Source organism: Zootermopsis nevadensis, unplaced genomic scaffold (genome assembly GCF_977971745.1).
Source record: "Zootermopsis nevadensis isolate Lab colony 2312 unplaced genomic scaffold, Znev_1.0 Znev_ptg000007l, whole genome shotgun sequence".
NCBI lineage: Eukaryota > Metazoa > Arthropoda > Insecta > Blattodea > Termopsidae > Zootermopsis > Zootermopsis nevadensis.
This window is the reverse complement of record NW_028259139.1, coordinates 6,896,911-6,918,847: the sequence shown is the minus strand read 5'-3', so window position 1 is coordinate 6,918,847 and position 21,937 is coordinate 6,896,911. Positions and strand designations below refer to the sequence as shown.

Genomic DNA, 21,937 nt, shown 5'->3' with positions numbered 1-21,937 from the left:
TGCATTATTCTCTCAATGTTTTACGCAGACCTAGAACTTTACACATTTAAATGTGTAGGCCTAACTAAAGTTACGTTACGACTACTCAATTTGTTTCGTAAGCATGTCTATGTCTTCTGCGTTGCATCGCTGTGTAGTCTGGCAGAAGTTTACCAAAGTTTCAGACGTCCTTTGTGCCTCCATCATCAGGGTGTTATTAAGTTACTCATGGCTCTGGTGATAATGGTAAACTTCTACGACCCAGAAGACAACCATCTTCGGGCTGACAGCCGTGGAAACCTCAAATCTTATTACCGAATGACCCAAATTTAGTACGAAGACGACTTGGTTCGTTTGTTTTTAATGTGCGACGTAGAAAATAATAAGACGTAGAATTTGTTTATGTGTATTTTTTAAAAAAGAAACAGATAGTAGCGAGGAGCATACATACATTACTGAATTATATGACATTCTTGCTTTAACAATCAACGCCGATTCATTTTATGTTTATGGGTTTTGTATGATTCTCACTGTAAAAAGGGATTATTTCTTTAAAAAGCATTAATCAGTAGATCTTTGTAATGGTAGAGTTTTGTGTTTTCTTTGCGGTACGTACTGCCTCCTTATATATTATATGCACAAACATTGGTTAAAAAGGTTTAATGATACATGATCCGAGTCTGAGAGGGTCAGGACACAATAAACACACAGGAATATCCCCACTGTTGGGCGCCAAGAAACTAAAATAATATATTTTACCAGTCCTATAGAATATTTATCCAGTAGAATCTAAAAGCAGAGTGGCTCAATTCGAAACAGTACAGATCTTTACATATGGCCTTTAGCTGAAATGATTTACAATAAAAAAAGGGAGAAGAGGTGTTTACTAAGCTTAGGGCAAGCCTTTGCCCTGACGGGTAGCCGCTGATATAAGCGGCCGGTTTCCAAAACACGCTTGCTGCTGCCTGCCCTATAATTAAGGGTAACTCAAACACATTTGTGCCCGACTGACACCGTAAAGATAGGCATTTAGTCTTCGTCAGCGGCAAGTCTTTTGTCGGGGAAGACAAGCTACGGCCTTTCGGGTTGCAGGGGCTTTGGAAAACGTTGGTAGGAGGGGCCGAATGTGGTTTTGGTGATGGACTGAACCTACGAGAAACATCTACCTGCTTGAAGAAGCGACTGCAGAACAGGCCCTCTACTATTGTAATCACAGATTACAGAAAACAAAATAAGCAATTTGGTCTGCAGTAAGTTTGTAGGTCACTGAGGTGAATTTTCTCGTTCAAGTCCTATAGACAAAAATTATTAATAACTGATTTAATGTCATAGGGTCTTTCTTGAAATGTTGCTGGTAAAGATTTTTCTCCCCTTTTGTCAGTTGTAAATATTGTTCACTTTGTCTACGAAAGATCTAACCTATCAGTTCTTAAAGTAACCTTAACGTTTTGTTGGTACGACTGTCCATTGAAAAACGTCCTAGAAGCTCATATTTAATTATAGATAATTATTGTTTACGAGACTTCTGTTTCTTGTGAATTAACGTATTCAATATCTCTACATCATTCACGAAGTAATTAGCATTTACGATCAAGTTTTTATTACATGATTTGCTCTAATGTATTAAATATTCAAATAAATTAATTGCGATATTTTAAGTTCACGATCGGACCTTATAGCACACTGTTCCACGTAACAAAGGAATCGTCCTGTTTTCAGTTTTTGTCAAACTTCATCACATGACTTGATTTTATAAAATGCCTTCTACAATGAGTTTGTATAGACTATAGTGTCCTTCACCGAATTGCATGATTGAAGTTCACGGAGGAATTTCTAACACCCCCCCCCCACCTCACCCCGATTCCTCCGACGTTCCACGCGGCTGTTAGTCACCAGGTGCTAGCTTTGCTATGCTGCGAATTCTGAGCTGTCTTTATACGCCAGGGCTCCGCTGTTCGTAATGCAATGTCGTACGTTTTTCTGTGACCTTGAAGCATGCAATTTTGTGACGGCTATATCGTGTAGAGCAGTGGCATTCAACCTTTTTTGTTCACGTACCCCCAGATATAATTTCTCTTCCAACTTTGTACCCCCAAAGTTGTTGGTGTATAATTCAAGTTATACATATTATATAATCTACATCTAAAATAAATTAAATAAATTACATTACTGATTATTCAGTGTTTATCATAAAATAATACATTTTTTTAAATTTCACTTACCCCCTAAGATGTCTTCGCCTACCCCCGGGGGTAAGCGTACCCTAGGTTGAATACCACTGGTGTAGATAACTAGGATACTAGTTTTATTCCTAGTTAGAAATTCCTGAAATATTTTCGCGGAAAGACTGTTTTAGTCTTTATAATACGCGAAAATAGATATCGGATACAAATAGTGTGGTCTGGAGAGGATAAAGTGTTGTATTTGGATTTGGTAGAGGCCACTGTCAGCGTAAACACGTAAACACGTTAGATTTTTGTGCGTGGACGCTGGGGTAAATTATTTGTGTCGGCGTGTTTTTTTTTTTTTTTTTTTTTTTTTTTGAAGTTACCAGATACGAAGCAGTTTGAAGGCAGGTTTTGCTAGCCTTAAATTGAATAATAATTGCATCCTCTGACATGGCGTTGTATATTACTTGATGTGTAAGAGTGCGTATCCGCTAGATCAAACAAAGCGACTTGTAAAAGTAACATGACATATTCTACTCTTGCGATAAAAACGCATACATACCACTTCCAGTATGCTCATTCATGTTAATGTTCAGTCTATTATCCACATTATTATGATAATGGTTGTCCGATATTCTACTTGTTCGGTATTGGAGGTCACTTTAGGGAGACAATTATTTGTTACTTGTTTTGTAAATACTGAACTAGCCTATAGTTGTGGATATTTAATGAAAAGTTTAATAAAAAATAATTACTTGTAATTTTAACAGTGCAAGGTCAGATGCTGAAATTAAACACGGTTCACTTTAAAAATCAACACGAATAGCATTTATCTGCTGTCGTGACCTTTCTTTGCTTGTACAAGCTACCCTGCACTATAATTTTAAAAGGTGGTTTTTGATTTAAGACGCTTATAAGTCTCGCACAGTCTTTTTATATCAGACCAACGAGTTCTTTTTCTTATTACTACATTTGCTAGGAATAATTTACAGAAAAGCTTTACAGCAGATACTGAAAATGTCCACCGCCTTCTCGAACAGAAGCATCAAGCCGAAATTTTGTCTCGGGTCGGTTTTTAGTTGTCTCATTCATTATTTCATAAAAGTAGGAAATGATCGGCCTGAAATAAAATTCTAGACTTAACACATTTTCTGCTTGTAAACACACTGCTTGCGACACTCTGTACCTGTTCGGGAGATTAATTTTGGGAGGTTAGTCTGCTCAATAAACGTTGAATTTCAAATGCTGGTTCAGAAATATCTTTACGAATTCTTCGGTTCACCTCCTCCCCCCCCCTAAACATTCGCGTGACAATCTATGTCCTGGTGTACGGTTGCTAGATCCTACGTTTTTCCAATTATTTTTGTCTGATATCTAGGTCTAGAATGACTTAACCTTTCCCTCCACGTGTTCCCTACGCCTTCATACTGTAGTGTTTTTTTACACAGTGGACAACTTCAGCCTTTAATACAAAAAAGTTTAAGTTAATAGATCAAAGGTTATGCATGTGACCAACAGAACATAAACCAGTCCCTTTTTTTCCCAAATGGCCCTACAGGGGACTGTATTCAGCTTCAGAAGAGAGGTTCATCTTTTTCCTGCATGATGGCGTTAACATTGATCGTATTTTCACGTTTCAACATGTCTCAACATCAGAAAAGGATTTGAACAACAGCTTTGCATGTTTTCTGGCTAAAATGAGTTTCCATCACGAAGTTGTGATTCAATTGATCCTACATGATTAATATCAAATGGTCTGAAATAAATGAAAGGGTTTTCGTTTCTTTCAACATGATGAACACGTAACACGCGTACGGATAATATAACAAATATATCATCTATTGTTACACTCAAATTACATGCGCTTCTAAAATATCGGAAAAATTAAAGATAAAATATTGTTGCAGTTCTCATACATTGTGAGTGTTCGTATAAATACTGTAACAGGGATGTCCAATTTCCTCAGTGACCGTTGTCCCTCACACAAAAGAGAGTAAAATATTTGTATATATATTTTTTTATAATATGACATCGCTGTTAGGTTTATGGGACATATACGAAACATTTAAGTGTAATTAAATTTGTAGGTCTGGATATCTTAGCGATTTTAAAAATCTACACAGATGGTATTAGACTACAAGTATGCATTACAGGAATTGTTTAAGTTGTGAACTGTATCGATCAGTTTCATTATCGATGCTGCAGAAAGGTTATGCGTCATGCAGATAGTTAATTTGCTGCTACCAGAATTTATGCGAACTGACTACTATACTTCCCCTTGAATACACTCGCTGACAGGGTGACGGTCCGTCACTTGTTTGAGTTTTCGTTAGCAAGTTTTCGGGTGGTGTGTATGTTTTTTTTCCCCTCCGAATGAGCGAGCGAGTTCGCGTTCGGATGACGAGCCAAGCAAAAGGCATGCACTTCAATTTACGATTTCGTAATAGCGAAATTTCGTAACGCGAATTTTTGTAAAGACAGGACTAACTGCGTATGGAGCCAGCAACAGTGACAAATCTAAAGGTTGGTAGAATCAAAATAGAATATTGACTGAAAGAAGCCGCAGGAAAAGCCAGTAATGGGCTTTTAGATTGAAGGGGAGTGCAGAAATGGCAAGAGAAAAATAAAGTTAAACAATATGCAGTAAAATGTAAAAAAAAAAAAAAGTTTTTGTTCTACATTGTAGACCTATCTACACGTCATGACTCATAAAATAGAGCCTGTGAATTTTCGTACTTCAGTGAAATGTTTCTCCAATTTTCGATCATCATCAGGTAGCAAAAACCGTCTCATGAATTAAGGAAACAAAAAGCATCATCTGTCGCTTAGAATTCTCGCTCACTATCGATGTATTTTATCGTTCGTATCTTAGGAATTCCTCTTTCGTGTGAAGTGGGTGTTTAGTGGAAGCCCTTATGTGGCAGCCGGGGTCGCGTCTGACCATCCCTGATGTCATTATCAGTATTCAGAACACTCTACTGCTCTCATCACAACGCTGGCAGCTCCTAATTGCGTTGCTGCGTGAGATTGAGCAATTAATAGCGCTGCAGTCGTGAGCGATGCGAATCATTACACTGGTCACAGAAATATCAAACAACTTCCCTTTGCAGCGAACGCTTGTAGTACAACTGATTTCCGGCAAAGTGTTCGCCCTTGAAGAAAGAAGGAAACATGGCCACAGTCTCTTGTTTATGATTAACTGCCATGAGCGATAACTCTTAGACGGTTTCTGCGTTTCACATACAGCAAAACCTCTGTTACCCGACAATCGATTATCCGACTCCCGCATTAACCGACCAAATTTCGACCAGATCGGCTGCGATCGGTTTCTACCGGCGAGCAAGGCAATCAACTGACAGCATAATCACATCAGAATAAGTTCATCTTCAGAGTTCAGTATATTTCTTCTTCTGTTCGTGCTTGCTACACGTCCATCCCATCACAAATTCCCTTATCTGACTACTTTCGCAGAACATACCCCCCCCCCCCCGGGTTACACAAGACTAATTTCCTTGTTGTACGCTTCTAAATCTGCTTTCGTCCTTCTTTTTCAAGTTCATAGTTCACAGTGACCTGCTCAGGCCAATAGACTCTAAATAGTATCTGAATCTGATAAAATGTGCGTTGTAAAACAATTAATGAACCTGACACACATGTGTCATATTTTCCGACAGGTCAACTGGTCACTCCCCCTCGTTATTGCTGTGTCAGCAATAAATGGCGATAAATTTCCTTCGTGTGCATCGTTTTGTAGGTTTTACACCTTATGATCTGTCCCTGTGTTGCTCAAAGTACACCTTTTCTATGTTCTTTTAATTATTCATACAGAAGTAAAATATTCTCATGCTAAATACAGTGGGAGTCATCAGGGCTTTGTGAAGTTGGCGTGGCCACTAAATGTCCCAACACTCGTTATATACACCACCGAGCAATGTGATCACAGATCCCATCATTTTGTAGATATCCAACCATATTACCGCAATTTCTAGAATATGAGCGCAGTTTTTTAATTACAGTCCAACTAGCTGATAATAACGTATAACAATATAGACTGAATTAATGTTAAAGCATTAACACATGACCAGAACATCTCAGGAGAAGTAGGATTTTAGGTTATAAATCTTGAGTCCCATTATCAGGGCGATGAGATTGATCGCCTTGATGATGGAGGCAGCAAGGACCTCTGAAACGTTGGTAAACTTCTACTAGACCACACAGCGTTACTACCCAGAATCAACAAGAATACTTTGAACTAAGTGAAACAGCTAATAAAGGATATGTCACATATAAAACACATCCTTCTGTCTTTTCTAGCTCTTATTATTAAATCATTATAACCTTTGTAAATAATATTCCGAGGCTTGAACATAAGCCTATCAGTGAGAACTTTTCTATTAAGTTTTCCCATGCACGTACCTGTATAAAGCATTTTATGCTTCATTAAATTTTAAACAAAAAGTCACTTACGTTGTTTGGCTTTTGAACTAGTAAAGTGGACTGCAGCAAAAACACGAACAAGCTCATGTAGTTTGTGGAAGAGTGATTCTCATAATGATGGCAACATTTACAGTACAGACCTGCGCCCTGACCTCGTGTTACTGTCCTAGTTCATACGTGTATTTATTCGGTGCAATTATGTTGCCGTTCTTCAATTAACCAACTATTTTTACAACTCGCAGACCGTCCGAAATGTTTTTGTGGAGTAACTCGACAAAATATTAACATTTATCAATATTTATTGCCAGGAAAGTTATCATAGGCCTAATCACTCGATACGTATCGTTGAATATAATATCAATTATTATTAACCCTAAACCAAAGAACATTTGTCTTTACATCTGCAGTAATTCGATTTAGATATATTCGTCAGGATTTTACCCAGTCACTCCGTATGAATATAAGTAGTTAGACATCCTTCCTCCTCTGGTTAGTTGACTATAAATCTATTGAATTCTGAAATGTATTATAAAACGAGTCTGAGAAAGGTAATTAAATATTCACGCAGTTTTTCAATTTATAGTAATATGTTTGAACAATGTAATATTATAGTATTTGTAAGGAGGGTCGGAGAAAAACCACGAAAGCCTGGATCAAGAGAGTGGTCTCCCGAATGATTACTAAGTGCTATAACTTAATTCATAATAGCTTACGAAGCGGGATTTCTGTCCATTACTTTTACTTATCATTCGTTCTTTAAATGTAATACGTGGTAGAAGTGATCATTAATTCTTCACGGGAGTCAATATACGTTTTATAAGTCTTTGACTGCAAATTTATTATAATAATTATAATAATTTTTGCAAACATCTATTTGATAACATTTTCGTAACACTTAAAAGTTTATAATACGGAGTGGCTTTAAATATATCTATTCATGTTGCAGAATTAATAACTTGTTTATATAAACAATAGATGTAGGGGAGGCAGCTAATAACCATATATCACGAGATCTCGCATATAAATCGCTACTGTGTCGAGATACTAGTTGCTGAAGGATATTACATGTAATGTCGCGTGGATTTATTCTCTAGGAACCTGGCAGCTACAAGTTGCAAATTAATAACCAAAGACTCTTTATATATACGCACACCAAGTATCAGACCCGACATGGCAAAACATAATTTTAAGCACGACTTCTACAACATCATGTGGATAATTCATACGTATGAAGGCCTCGTGTGTGTGTGTGTGTGTGATATATCCAGGCGCGTAATACATTTTTGTATCTTGTGGTCAGTGTTTGTTTAATATGCAGAAACATTAATATCATAAAGAATTAGGACCAAGATGCTGTGTCAGAAACCAGTATAGTGCTCTGGGAATAAAAGCAGAAAATTAAAGCAAGCAAGGATATTAATTTAAATATGCCTAACAAGAATTAGGGACGGGGTCATAATGTGAGATCAGATAAATAATTCCTTTGATGAAGTAGAAAAATCCAAGTACTGACCCATTAAAGCTCAGTGGTTACTGCATATACCACCTAATTTAGGGTTTAAAAACTGTATTTTTGAAGACAGTATTATGGGTTGCATGTGATTCTAAGACTAAACAGCATTTATTTTCTTAAACAGGATTAATAATTTCCTTTTTGTAATAGAGAAGTGCTGTGATTTCTTTAGGTAAGATCTCGATATTTAAAAATTTAGATGAGGTCTAAGCTAGTCTAAGCTAGAAAGGGGCGATGTTTTGCGCTTGCGAAGGACTACACCCTTTTAACCGTCATAAAACATTCAAATTACTTCATATGAAACAATTCACGAGTGAAATAACTGGTTACGAGCTGGGCGAGTGAGGTTCGATTCTTGGCATGTACGGAGAATTTCCTCTTTGGCCACCGAATTCCACGTCCCTGCTGAATGCTAGACCACACAGCATCGTTACCATCACTCTTGAATTTATGTTCCAGAGTCTGTCGATAAGCAAAGCTGAAAATCTGAACTTTTACAGTTTTAATTCAAGATTTCGCATATTTATTCTTCCAATTTCTTCTCGCTTCACTGTGAACGTATCTCGTGACTGCTTCCCCACGTGCTGCGTCACGCCAAAGCTTCCTAGATCCACCCGTGGCTGTTGACTTCCTGGCATGGGGCAACAAGCCACTAAAGACTTCGGTTGTCATTATACCACGGCATTGTGCATTGTCCCTCGCCTCGCCTAAATAGTGGATTGTGTTGTATGTAATTATTGCACTGTATACTCAAAGTGAGGAACATGGGCGGACAGACAGACAGACAGGGTGGTCTTTATGCCCCACGTCGAATGTCGCAGTCAGTGCCCTCGGGGGTTTGTTTAAAATTTCGAAACGTTTCCAATTGTAAAGCGATTTAACTACTCGATTCTTTCCATACCGTCAAATAAGTAATTAAAACTATCAAACTGCGTAATTAATATCACAATGATTGATTATCCGTTCTTTATCGAGTCGTCTTCAGGGGTGTACACTTTTATGCCATAAAATTATTGAATACAATGTGGGTACATGTGATATTCGTAAATTAGTAAAATTATAATTATCAAATTATTAATTAATTTATTATTAATTATTATTCTTTTCTTTATCATTTGTAATATAACTTGGGTTAAAATTGTTTTACCGAGTTTGTATAAAATAAGGTACCAGATATAAAATATATTTCAACATAGCAAAACATGTATCTCTTTTTTCAACCAAGTCTCAATACGAAATAAAAATGTGAATCCCTGAAAATGGCTTGACCGAATCGAAACATGTAAGATGAAAAGCGGATTGTAATCATTTTTATAGTTATTACAATATTGCATTTGAAGGTTATAATTATTTATTTTGTTCTATGCACTATAATGGCAAAAGACTATATTTTAAGACAAAACCCTTTTTAAATGCTGCCTTAGAACTGACGTACATATCGCGCTAAAATGATTATGAACGTGACATACCTTACCCTTCATAATTCTGCGACGACGAAACACGCTCAGATAAGAAGGAACACCCCGGAAAGAGAATTATAAACGTCTTATTTCTGAGCATCGGGAGGTAAACCTTAGTGCAATGACATAGAAGCAGGGGATTAAACCTGATGATGGCCACATTGGTTCGAAACACGTTGTTCAAGTGAACGAAGCGTGTGCAAAGTGACATCCACAGAAACGAAAAAATCAGATCGAATGTTGAGTTGCGCCCTGCGTGTCTTACAGTTCATTAGACATTCCCGAAAATTTATTTTACCTAGACAAGGGAAGAAACAGAAATAACGATAGGCGCCTAAGTTCATTTCTAGATTGCACAGACGTTATTATACTCCAGCTTCAACCTCAGAAGAAAGCAAGGAACAATAGAATAATGGCTTAGTTGTGGAGACTCCTGTAATTTACGAAATTACCTAACGTTTACTCTCATTGACGCATCTGTTGCGACCACCAGACAGTTCCACCCGAAGTATTATCCATTCTCACATCACATGTACAGGGTGATTAATAATTATATTCACAATTTCGAAAATGTGTTTTCAACAACCTGAAATACCCGTGCAAAAGAATGAGAACTTGACAACAACCTTCAAAGTTGTTGATGCAAATGCATGAATGTCGGATGGGCCAACCATTCGTTGCGACTGAGAAATACAGCTAGAGAGGGAATTTCGTTTAGATACGAGGGTGGTCCAATTATTTTCTTCCCTCGGGCCAAGAATTTTTCTCCCTTTGGGTCCAAATCCAATTACCCCCCCCCCCCCACTGGAACTAATCTTGAGAACTGTGCGTAATAGCTAATTTTTATTATTTTTAAAAGTACTTATTCAGAGATAAAAATTCATTATAGCATATACTCAAATATAAATGTTACTGAAATGTGTACAAATTACAATAGAGCTACATGTTCTTTTAAATTTTGTCCTGCAAACAGCCTGTATCTGACAATTGTTACCTAGAAAGCCTACGTTTTAGAATAGGGGCTTAAAGTTAGTATCTTGGGTGGCAATTATACGTAAAGCAGCAGACCAGACAAAATCACGATTTTTTGTATTGGCGAAATTTGTTTATATATTTCTTCCATTAACTTTCCCAGGTTCTCTGGGAAAGTGTTTTTTGGGAGGTTAGTATGAATAGTTTGTTCTCTCCCTTCCACGTTTCTGTAAAATAATGGAGTCAGAATACGGCGTTTATGATTTTTATTATTTGTGTAATAACATAGAGAGAAACGATTAATTACGTTAATCTATCACGGCCTGAAGTTTCTCTATGCACAAGCTTTATCACTGTTATACTCGATTTAGTGTGGTAGCACAAATTTAATTTATTGGTTGTAGTTTAAATTAAGCGTTAATTTCGTTTGTGACGTGTCGGTGGAAATTCTAAGACGTTTGGTCATGAGGGTAGGTTCTAAACTATTCTGGTCTTGTCCATACGTGTGCTATGAATTTCTGGGATACGAAATTGTGTTCGTATTTTTTTTCTTTTCAAATGTTATTGGGTGTTCTCGGTATATTTCTTTTTAATTTTTGAATCCTGACGTGTTTCAGCCGACGATGAATAATTATAATTCTTCAGAAAGTTGTATTTTTGTCCACTTATTGCTCTGTTGAAGTGCGTATTTCTATAAAATGACTCATTCTTCTTAGAAGTTTCTCTTCTAGTTTCGGAACAGAGTTCACTATTTCTAGACGGAATATTTTGTTGTAGCTGTGAAATCGGCTGTTGTATCATCTGTCTCTTCTATGGACCTGTTTTTTTTTCTGATTGGCTCTTTTCACCTCTTTTAATAATAGTGTATAGAGACCTCAGTTTATTTAAAACGGAATTCGATCTATACGATAGGTTGTCACAACAATAGGAATGAAAATTACTGTCTTATGGGATAGAGCACTATGTAGTCCGGTGGTACTGTACGACGTTTTAAAAGACCTTGTTTCTTTCATCATCAGTGTAATATGTTAGCAGAAGTTCCTGAAACGTCCGTCAGTATCTAATAGACTACACAGCGCCACACACTTAAGGACAGCCATCTTAATTTATCAGGATATTTTGCGTTGCTACTGGTTAACTGTTCATTATTTGCTTTATAATCAGAAACTGCGTTATTAATCCAGTGAAACATGCAACGTAATAAATGTAGAATAGTACGGGTTATTTGTTGTTAACGTGTACGTTAAAACGTCGTTATTACCTTTATTACGGCAAATAAATTACCATCATTACTCATCCAGCAACTTGTACTGGACACTACCAGGTTGTATGCGCGCGTGCGCAGTGAATCTCGGCACGGGACTGAAGAGAATCCACACTATAGGCGAGTGGGAGCGAGTTTCCACCTTTACGTTTATTGGGAGTTGTAATTGAAGTTGTCTGTACAGAGTCTGCGGGGTTCCCAAATGTAATTACACGGGCCGGTGATTGGACAGCGCGGTCACTTGGATGAATACAAAACCAAGTCTAATTAGCTAATCGGCAGGGTCCATTTTTCATCTCAATGCCCCCATGCAACCAGCCCAGCATGTCAGCCCCTCCACAATAATCCATGGCATTGCTGTATATATGGTGAAATTTTATTGTTCTCTTTGCGAACACGCCGCTCGTAAACCAACTGTAAAAACGTTAACCTGCAGAGGTCTGCCCTGAGCCTATACAGCGAAAACGTCTGCCCCATCGTAACGATCGAATGCTTCTTTATATTTGGCAGGTCCTGGGATCGAATCTTGGTCTGGAGACACAAAAGGCCTACATCGTAATTTTCGCTGTGAGAACCTCAAATCTCAAATAGGAATTTATCAATCGCCTGGGATAACGACAGTATCAGATATTTAAGCATCCGCCACGTTGGTATTAATGGTCGCAGGAAATTATGAAGTATGAATTTTGGAGCTGTCTTCAATGGCATTACGTTCACACCAAATTTCACAAAAATCCGTTCATCCATTCTCGAGATATTTAATAAGGAAATTCGGACGGACAAAGCGAACCTAATAGGTACTCGGTAGGAGTACTGCAGAAACGAATATAAATAATAATTCATACAATATGAGCCACAAACACGTTCAATATGAGCTGCATTAGAACCTATTACTAATGTTGTTGGCTCTTAAAGCTTATTTCGATATACGTTTAGCAGACATAAAGTACTTTCCATCACACGTTTTATTGTGAACATAATGGGTCATATTTTTTGCACAGCCAAACGATTTTATGACTTGAGAGAGAAAAAGTGAGAGAAATATATGGGAGAGAGAGATGTAAAATAGACTTAGGAGAGGGAGTTCGTATCTTTTACGCATTCGAAATAAGAGAAGATTGTTATGTATTATAATGTCTTTTTCTCATTGTAAGGAAGAATGAAAAGTGTACGACCAAGCTAGCTTATTTTTAAGAGGTAATTTCTTATCCAGTCAGTCTTTAAGTTATTAATGTTGGACCTTACTCGAGCTGTGATTTTTGGAAATATTAAACGGAATTTATAATTTGTTTAAACTCTTTTGAATATGACAAAAGTTCTGTACTTCTGTGTAATAAGTAGACCCTGGTTAAGGAACGGTAAAGGATAATAACTGTAAATAAAAGTTGATGGATTTATTTATTAGTAAGTAAATTGTACCCATAAATTCTGTTTGCTTAGAATAATATGGGTCTACGCGTTAGGTAACGTGTAGTTTAAAGTTACTGTTATGTGCTGGATTGAAGATGTCAATCCGTATTTTGTATTTTGCCACAAGCAATTAAATAAATAACACGAAATTGCCTGAAATTAATTGTGTTCAGTATTGAAAAGGCCTATATATTAAATATCTCATACAATAACATGTTTTATTAAATAACCATTGCCATTAATTAGCTGTGTTTTGATTTTGTTTCCATTACATCGTTTGTAAGTGTATAATGAAAACTTAAAGTTCTACCATCAATTTTATGTACATGGAGGGCATTGTACAGAATGGCCAATTTAAAAAAAAGCAACCTGACTGCTCACATAAACGCCTACACGAAACTACGAGAGACCAATAGCGATACTGAATTCTTGCAGCCGTGTCCCGTTGTCGTAGTTAATGCATTTCGTGAAATCGGCTTTGTCGCTCGATGAGTAAAAATCTTCCTGATGAAAGAGATAATAAAAACCTCCGAAACGTCAGCTCTGTTAGTGAACACACTGCAGGAGGGCAGGCCTTTGAGTATTTAATTGTTTTTGCACACGGGTTTGCATTTGAAGCTTGAAATATTAGTGGAATTTTTGATGTATCTTAACAGAGCAATCAAGTACATAAAATAATCGACTATGAAATGAAAGCTATTTTTGCGAGTGCTTAATTGATTATCATAATTGTAGAGGGCGTAATGTAGCCTTATTTTTTATGTATGTAACTGTATTGAACTATCGTTGAAATGTAAGTTGAATTACCAGGGATGTTCGTTTCTGGCATCCCTTATACTGAACTGACATTTATACAGTCTAATTTTATATTCCTACGTAATCGTTTCGGGTTGTTATAAAATGCTATTACTGCTGTTTTGTAGTTGAATTATGGGTAATGTGTCGTAACTTAACGACAGAGTTGGATTCCGTATGAATGAACCGAAAAGTTGAACCGAGCTATGATATTCTCTGTCTTTCTCTCTTTAAAGCATCCAGCCAAGTCTGAATCTAATGGGGCGATACGTCACATCTCACACACAGGGTCTGTTAACCCTGGGTTACAGCCACTTTTATGGCCCCCAAATGGAACCGAAGAAAAGAAAAGCTGGACAAATTCTGTTTTATATAACATAAAGTTCGGGGCTTGGCATGGCTTCTTATTATAATGCGACGCAAGACAGAATAACTCGGAAAAGATTTAAATGCTGGAAGATACTTTTATGACGCTGTCAAAGAATAGCTCTCACCTGCGGTCTGCGATGAAAGAATGTCTCATGCTAACAAAGGACTACACAGGTTTGGTTGAAGAGTCCTTCAGACAGTTGGACAATTCATCTGGAATATTCTGTTTTTTCTCGTTGTTATGAAATATATCCATTGATGACAGAAGGTATGTGCAAATTTGTTTGTTTGCTTTTGCGACAGACTAAACCTGTCGATTGTTATGAACTGCTGAAATCTATTCCGTTTTAAAGTAACATTGGATTCCGGGCAGAATCCGTACGGCCTACTTTCATATCGCACAGATTTCTACTCCTGCAAATCTCGTGTTGTTTAACGCCGTACTTACGCAGTGTAAATTTATATTTTGTGGTATAAACAATAGTGTAGCGTTATCCTATGTGAATCCTCATACTATTGCACTCCGATACAAATGGCCCATCTTTCATGGTTCACAATAACTTCTTTTTAATTTAGAAGCATGCAAGTAAATTCAAATGAACCATTCTTGGCCTACACAATAGAACAAAACTGCTTTTCTATTCTACTTTCAGTCGAGAAAATGACTTACAAGGGCACACACAAATTCGAAGGGGAAATTTAATGGAAGAACGAATCGCTGTCAAAAGATTAATTCCTGCGTGTTGCCAGTGAACGGACCCCTGTTCCAGGATTGCTCGCATTGGTTGTGACTAAATTCACACCCCTCTGTACGCCATTCAGAAAAAAAAAACAGGATCTTCCTTCCTTATTTATTCAGCGGATGGCGCAGTTGGCGGCTTACGAACTGAACGAAAGCTTAGGTAGATCGTAAGCTGCCAAATTTCGTTTCAGTAGGCATTGATGAGGTACAGATCGGTGGTGCTTGTAGGAGAACTTAGACACAACCAGTTCATCAGTTACAAAGTTTTAGGTTTGGAAATTTAAACGGAAGGGGACACTTGGAAGACCTGGGTGTAGATGGAAAGAAGATGTTAAAATGGGTCTTAAGCAAATAGAGTGGTATTATTTTGGAATAGATTCATCTGGATTGATGCAGAGATCAGTGGTAGGCTGTTCTGAACACGGTAAGTGTACTTTCGCGGATTTTAACCAGCTAAGTTATTTTCACAACAACGACTCAGCGCTTTGGAGTTAGAATTTAGAATCCTTTGTTAAGATAGAACATAATTTGTGCTGATAAATCGGTTTAGTTTTCAAGAGTATGGTTTATATTTGCTATTTGTATTCGGCGCATTATAGAGCCAGTAATGTAATTTATTGGATACAGGGTAATTAGCTTTCACTGACATGTCATGGTGAATGTGTCACATAAACATTATATAGAATATTAATAATGCTGGCAGGTGTTTAAGCAATAAAATGAACACAGATTTTCTTTTGTAGGGTACAAAGTTTACAGTAATGACTATTCTCATTCAATTTGTCATATTCATACGCCTATGAAATCCAGAGGATAAAAATATAAACAGTTTATTAAGTGCGTGCATAACAAATCAATAATACAAGACGACATCATCAATCACATTGCGTGTGGTTTATGATGTTTTAGGCGTAACAAATGTTATGTTGGTAACCCCTTGTCTACTGTTCCCTGTTGGTGTTCCAGGCTCCTGACAAGGTAGATAGTCCCGGCTAACACACGACGCCTTTTCCATTCGAATTTAAATGATATTCAAGTTAGTCATTCGGATTCTAAACACGTTCTTATATTCCACGTATAAGGGAAGGGAAATCGATAGCATACGAAGGCCAAATCGATTCGTTATCTGTATTTTAGCTCTCAGGGACTTTGATAGGGTTCGTTGAACGTCTAAGTTTGTGATTTTTAAGCTAAATCTGGTTTTACCAAGCAACATTCTTCGATTAGTCGCACATGTTCTAATTTCAACAGCTAGAGAATTATCCAATCCACTGCAAAGTAATTTGTTTGAATCTTAATATAAGTTAGAACAAGTTTCGAATTATAAATGTATGCAAGTGGCTTTACCTATGAAGATGATTATACTGTAAATACTAAGTACATCAGTATCAAAAAATATGTGGAATGATGAGCAGGACATAGGAAGGACAAATAGAGCTACAGAACTGAAATAAGATTAAACCGTGGCAGTTCCCGTATATTAGGTCTAAGTGGGAATGAAACGTGAATTAAAAGGAACGAAATTAATTATATCCATGCAACTACAGTTACAGTATTGAAAAAATGTCAATAAGTGTAATTTAAATTCCGCATGAGGTACTCGTTCATATGTATAGGGTATAGCGCCTTTGAGATATTTTAAGATAATATTTGGCTACGGAAATTATGTACATAAATGTATAAAGAAATTGTAAGCTTCTATTATCATTTAGTATTCCTTGATAGCCTCAGTAACATTAAAGAAATATAGATGTCAAAAGTTTTTTTTCTTGAGATTTCGTTTATTTTGTGTTGATTTAAACAATAAATATATTCATATGTATAAAATGTTTCTGATAAAAATTTTACCACTTGCGGTATATTTTAGATATATTATATGTATATATTTGAAAATGTTGAATTTATTTTATTCTTAATTTATGTTTGGTGTGACATTAAATATACATATGTGTGTGTAATAATTCTTATTTTGAATATGCAATCTTTGTTTTGCGAAACAGTTGTTTTATGATCTCAGGGCCAAAGTTATTTATAAAAATTAAATGAAGTTTTATTACCTTAGCATCTTCTTTCTTTCTTTCTTTCTTTCTTTCTTTCTTTCTTTCTGTATGTTACTTCACAACTGAAGTGTAATAATACGTCGTTGCATTTTGGACTTTATAAGTAAATGTCAATATTTGATATATAAAATACTTAAGAAGATATTTGTGTTCAGACGTGGGGAATTTGAAAAGATCTGATGGGTGGGACGATGGGTGCTTTTCTGTGCGGTTGTACTACTTTCTGGTTTGACGAAGTTTCGTTCTTCGTTTGAAGTGATCAGAGATTAACACTTTTTCCTAATCTAAGCAGCAAAGCGGAATTACACTAGTTGTAATCCATGGCCGGGCATGAAAAATAGGCCTTTATAAAGTGAACAAGGATACCAAAACGAGAGAGAGAGAGAGAGACTAGACTTGGTTATGATGAGTCACTCTATACATCGAGAGATCGAAACATACGAATTGCAGCGATTGTCCGTCGGCTGTCCAGCGTTAACATTATTATTTGTCAGCCTGTCATTTTGTTCAAGTAAACAAACAAATGCTATGGTGTGTTATTTGTACGAACGCGTGGTTTTTGTCCGATTGTTCTGGCTTTCTATTACCCAGCAGGCAACAGCAATGTCACGGAATGGAAACATGTATCAACTGCCAGAACCAACCGTTTAAATATAAAGTATACAAAACAGCTCTGTGTAGAATTGGAAACGCTGTTCATATTTCGTATTATAAAACAAGATTGAACTACGACAATTAATCTTGCGTGTCAGTCGGCACAAACATTTTTTTAATCCAGACTTCATGAAATACATAACTTTTTTATATGCACGTGAAAAATAAACATTTTCCGCAATAAAACTAAGTGGCATGCTTTTCCTTTCAGATCCTGAACGACGTACGCGTTACTATGAAGAAAAACAAGAGAATAACGAGAAGGGGAGATGACGGAAAAAGGTAAGAGAACCGAAAGAAATTATTTGTAACGCCTGTATGCATATATTAAAATTGCCTGTCTTGTGAGTTGTTACGCCTTGTAATCGGGTGGTATTTTAAAGACCTTTTGGATGTTCCTGCTGCCTCCATCAACGGGGCGATAACGGAGACATCGCCCTGAAGATGGCAGCAGCAAACATCTCTGAAATGTCGGTAAACTTCTACCACACTCCATGCCGCACTAGCCCAGAATGCGGCCATCTTTATACTTGAAGCCTTAAGAACCTAAAATCTCACTGTAGGCCTATAGATGTGTTGTTCACAAAACAAAAAAATCACGTTTTACGTGATGTAATGATATTTTTTCCAACTAGAAGTTTCGTTCTTGCTTACACCGAAAAATGTACTTCGTGGTTCATTACTGCTTCGTTATATTTAGAAATATTCATTAGAAAATGTAACTCTGGCTTTGTTTCTCCGCTGTTCAGACGCGATAATTCACAGACTTTGACTTTCCAAGAAATTGTATAGTAAGGTTGTATTCAATTCTGACATTAAATATAAAAAGTAAAACCAGATTTGAAGCAATCTGCTGATACGGTGTTTGAAATTGCATCCAGTTAGCCTTCTGCTAAACGTGTTTTTGCCTGTAGCCCTAATAATGCGACCTACTGGGGATTTAGCAACACTCAGGTTTAGTGACAGGCGAAAAAGTTGATTCAAGATAGGCTAATCTCAATACTGCCCATTCCTGTCGATTTTTGAAGGTTCCTTTTTGCGTTTTCAGGTAGTAATTTAAACCTACCTTTATCGCATGTGTTACCTATTTTAAAAATCTACAAGTCCACATTTTGCCCACAGAATTTATTTGTGGTTTTCGCATGATTTTCAGGATAAACAGCGATTATTTTCTTAAACAGCATTAACCAACTGATCGATGCAATCGCGAAGAGGTGTGTTTTCTTCGCGGTACGGACTGGATTTTTAAATAACATTTAGACGAGCCTTGACTTCAGAGTTGAAAGATGCGTATGCGGGCAAATTCAAGGTGTTGAACCTAATTTACCCATATAGTTGTAACTTAGCCGTGTACATGTCATTAAACTGCATCAACATCATCACCATCTGCTGACCGATTATATTTTCATCCTTTCATGAAGTCTCCAACAATTATTTCTGTAGCCCGAAATTCATTCTGAAATATTATTAACCTGTAGTTTCAGGACTACCGTTAGTATAAAGATTTATCATTTAAATCTAACCAACTAACTTCAAGTAGCAGAATAATTCTTGATAAGCTATTAGCAACATTTACAGAATTTCGAAGTGTCTAGACAGGAAATTATCTGATTGATCAGTAGACTTACGTCTAAAGATGGCTGTGATGTGGGTTCCTGCGTCGTGTAGACTGGTACCCATCGCCCTGATGATGGAGGCAGTAAGTACCTCTGTAACGTCGGTAAACTTCCACCAGACTACATGGCATAACAACCCACCGAACCACCGACAAGAAAACCTCAAATCCTACTCAGGCTTACGTCTCATAAATTACTCCATTTAATTTGAAATTAAATGCACTACAATTCTGTGTCATACGCAGAACTAAATAGGAGATTTGTAGGCTTGTGTTACAATCTGTGTGCAGACTTATTCTCTCCAATATATGGTTCTATAGTTGACGTGCGCGTGTTGAATGTGTGCCGAGCGATGAGCCGGCCTTAAGGTTTTCTACTCATAGATCGGCCGTCTGTTAAGCCACATTGAATACTCTGTAGGGTCCGGCAGTTTCTAACAGTGGGGGACCCAGCATTAGACTCGGTGGGGGGGACATTCTGCTGTTATGGCAGCATTGTCCTTAACTCTCTTGCACTCACACAACATAAGGCACTGTGAGGCGTTAAGAACAGCAATTAATTAATATACAGAGGGTTGAAGAGGGAGGGTCAAGAAGGGGTATTTGGGGTGCAGAATAATTATGGGGGAGGAAGATTAGAGGGGAAAAAACCATTGTTGGTGAATCTATGGACAGAGTAATTGTATAATTTACAGATAATTAAAAATTTATTTATTTGTTATTTTATTTATATAATTTCTTTTCCGAATTAAGGTTTAGCAAGAGTCGATTGTACAGTTGTTAATTATCAGGATTGTTGATGCTTTTAGTTCTGACGAATATGTGACAGTTTATTACAGTGTTGTCACATTTCATTTCCGAAATATTCCATATTTAGCGTTTTATTGTACTACCTTTGAATTAATCAATTACGAAAGTGAAAGATTTGGAAATAAGAATGTCGTAAGATAACAGAGTAATATGAAACGGATTTTGGGTTTTGAAACTGTGTGTCTGGAATAATCCCACGGGGAGAAGATTGTGCATTCCTTCACATAAGCGGGCAATCGCAGACGGAGTATCTTGTGGTCAGGCAGTTTATTCAGCAGTGCACGTCCGACAATACAAATGTTCGTGGGATATTGCCCCTAGCAAAAAGAATCTTTAACAACAGAACTTTTCCTTGTCAAACATTTGTGCTGGTTGGTGCTTGGGTGCTGTTATCCATAGAGCCCCTAGGGAGATTTATCTAATTATCTTAACACCCAAACACCCAGGACTCTTTTCTTACATGTACACATCTATTATTTTAATGACACAACTTGTAACAGTTATTTATCTAGAAATCTGTCTCTCATGGTTCATGTAGAAAAGTGACAATTATTTATTAGTTTAAATATTGCTGCTCAATATACCTTGCAGTGCATTTATTTTATTTTTCTTGTAAAGAACAGGGTTTTATTAATTCCAACAAGATTGCTTCTTAACCGGTTATTCGTAAGTGAAGACAGATTCCCATGGATGGTTTGTCAGTCGACGTTCATCGCTGAAGTTTCGGTTCGAGCAATTTCGTGTTTGCTGTGTAGCGCTGTGGTTTCGTGCACAGCCACGTGGAAAATCTGAATTCCAATGGCTGCCCGCTGTTGGCTCGAGCGCGTCGTAGTCACAAGCCATTGTCAGCATCGTAGGCTAGCATTTGTTTTTAGGTGCACGTACGCTGGGAAAACACGGTTAACAAAACCCTTGACTACGAATACCAGTGATCCGGTGTGTAAAGATGGCTGTCTTCTGCGTTAAGCGCCGTGGTAGCCTGGTAGAAGTTTACCGAGGACCTCTGAAACGTCGGTAAACGTCTATCAGACAGAAGACAGCCAACTTCGGACTCACCGCCATTAAAAACCTCAAATCCTACTTGATACACGTTTTAAGTCTGTTGTGACTAAGTCCATTTAAGATGTTCTAGAAAAAATATGTATTTGCACACAAAGCCTTCGAATTTCGTTCTCATATTTACAAATTATTTATTGTAATTCGAGCAGTGCGTGTTTTAAGCACAGATATTTTATAGAACATTGATATTATAAACAGAATATGAATGTTAACTTAAAGACACGCGAACATCATCCACGCATTTCAAAATGTGAGAAGGCAAAGATTGTTTATTTACGCTCAGAGACACGAGTGTAAGGTACAGCAAGTGTTGACGATTGGGACTTTTCTGGAAGAGTTTGGTGTTCCATTTCTGAGTAGGCACAAATACGCAAGCTTGCACGTGCTTTAAATGTGCCTGGGCAGGTAATTCGAATACTCATAAAGGCCTTTTATGTTCAATGTAACGAATGAAGACCCGTCTTATATAATTTTCGTGATCTGAACCTAGCCTGCAAGGAGTCTTTTTAAATGAGATGGGTTTTGGCGCCGTGTAAACTCGTAGGCAGACACTAACGTCTTATTAATTAACGCTTAAGACGTGGTGTCGTGTTGCGGGAAATGGTTCTAAAAACAGAAAACAGCTTCTTT

At 37.1% G+C, this 21,937-nt stretch overlaps 1 protein-coding gene and 1 long non-coding RNA gene across 4 annotated transcripts in view; one reads left to right on the top strand and one right to left on the bottom strand.

Moving 5' to 3' along the window:
- The window catches only part of LOC110834742 (uncharacterized), a 276,144-nt gene that overhangs the window by 218,556 nt on the left and 35,651 nt on the right, over positions 1-21,937 (top strand). For all 3 annotated transcript variants that reach the window (XR_015533920.1, XR_015533919.1, XR_015533921.1), the window contains exon 4: positions 18,035-18,105. This is a non-coding gene — a long non-coding RNA (uncharacterized LOC110834742). The remainder of the gene's footprint in view (positions 1-18,034; positions 18,106-21,937) is intronic.
- Positions 1-21,937, bottom strand: part of LOC110834739 (uncharacterized) — a 36,658-nt gene that overhangs the window by 12,527 nt on the left and 2,194 nt on the right. The window lies entirely within an intron of this gene.